The sequence below is a fragment of the Amphimedon queenslandica genome, unplaced genomic scaffold (genome assembly GCF_000090795.2).
Source record: "Amphimedon queenslandica unplaced genomic scaffold, v1.1 AMPQUscaffold_13354, whole genome shotgun sequence".
NCBI lineage: Eukaryota > Metazoa > Porifera > Demospongiae > Haplosclerida > Niphatidae > Amphimedon > Amphimedon queenslandica.
Window position 1 is genome coordinate 160505 of NW_003546410.1, and position 1903 is coordinate 162407.

At 33.4% G+C, this 1903-nt stretch overlaps 1 long non-coding RNA gene across 1 annotated transcript; it reads left to right on the plus strand.

The window, feature by feature from the left end:
- Nucleotides 1-6: 6 nt before the first annotated feature.
- LOC109582804 (uncharacterized) lies at nt 7-344 on the plus strand. Its single transcript, XR_002185228.1, has 2 exons — nt 7-59; nt 109-344. It is a non-coding gene; the product is annotated as an uncharacterized LOC109582804 (long non-coding RNA).
- Nucleotides 345-1903: the final 1559 nt, after the last annotated feature.

Sequence of the window (1903 nt, forward strand, 5' to 3'; positions counted from 1 at the left end):
TCATACACAGTCTTCTACAGCATCAGAAAGACCCTTATGATTTTAACTTTGATCCTGAGGTACATCAATTCTTCAGTTACAGAAACAATTTATTTTTAACATTGATAGATATCGAAAGTATTGCTGACAACTGTTGTATATTTGCCTAGTCTCAAAATCAATAAAATAAAAACAATTACACACAATAAGAAAACAGAGACAGACAGAAGGACATACACAATAAAAATAAAGAAGTAAGAGTAGGGATGAACAAAAGAAGAAGAATAACACACTGTATGAATAAAGAAAGAGAGAGAATAAGAGGAAATTCACAATCAATACAGAAAGAAGCATACAATATAGAATCAAGCAATATGGAATCAAATAATAAGGAATGAATAAACAATGTAGCTCACGCTACCAATGAAACTGAAGTGAATTGTAGGAGAACGGAAGAGAGAGAACGAACGAGTGAAGACTACAATTGATTCTCACAAATTAGATGATTGCAGGATTATTTATATGGAGGATGTGTGGTTATTAAATGTTATTATATTACAGTTAATTAAATAGACCAGGCAGTTACCACAACAACAGAGTTGCCAGGAGATAAGAATGCTCTTTATGAATATGTTGATGAGCTTAGAGACTGTCCTTTATCACCTTCTTCCTCATCCTCTTCTTCCTCTGAACAATAGATTAATGCATTATCATTATAACACTTCATGTGTCTCAAACATGTTAACTTTATGCTGTCTGTTTTGTTTTATATTAATTTTTCACTTTTTATAATGAGCTCAATACATATTTTTATCAATTAAATATTTTGCAGCTACAATTAAAGGGTTTTAATGTTTAAAATCTTTTGCTTTTTATAAATAAATTCTTTTTAACTTTTATTTCTTTTTTGTGTTCATCAGTGTACTGTGTCATGCACTGATTGATGATAGTGGGGTAGTTGGCATTGTAATACATATACTGGTATTAGAATACTGAGTTGGTCACTGTCACAAACTAACCATAGATATCAACTGCAGTAGTAGATCTATGCTAATAATTTATATTAGTATGCTAATATTACAATGCCAACTATTTCACAATCATCAATTTGTGCACAGTACAATACACACCTAAAATTAATTTATTAAAATGCATTATTCATCGTGATCATAGATAGTAGAGTATGCTGTATTTATATTTATGTCATGATGCAACAATGATACAATTTTTGCACTGCAGCAACTATTAATCTATATTAGGAACACAATTTTTTTAAAAAGATGCCAGGTGTTCTGTTCAGTTTAGGCTCAGTTGTCGCCAGCCATGCATGTAACTAGTAAGGGAGAGTAGAACTCCCACTACCAGAAACAAACAACAGCAGCATTCAACCTAAATCATGCTGATTTTTCACTACCTGTTGAGCTTCATGGTCTTTTCATCAAATGGTCAAGTTGTACCTGATTGCCCTGATAGAGGAGGTAAGCAAGAGAGTCAAATAGACTATTCATATTACGCCAAACTATTTACATGTAGAGACCATCTGCTTAGGTCATAGCACTAACATGCAGAGTATCTCAAAGTCAAGGATACTCTGTATCCAGTATTCTTCAAAATGCATATGAACAATTTTGTGGTTGTCAGTACATTCAAGACAATATAGTTATTAGAACAGGCTCTGGTCTTGTTGATGCTAGCCAGCCTCTAGTGGAAGCTAATTTCTCATTCCTTTATTATGTGAAAGAGATCAGTGGCTATCTTGAACTGAACAATATACCATCCATTGAAAGGCTCTCCCTGCCTAACCTGAGACTCATACGTGGGAGAAATTTACGTTCTGGACGTTATAGCTTACTAGTGTCTGGAACGATAGAAACTCTTCACATGCCAAACTTAACTGAGATCAGTCGAGGTGATGTGATTTTAG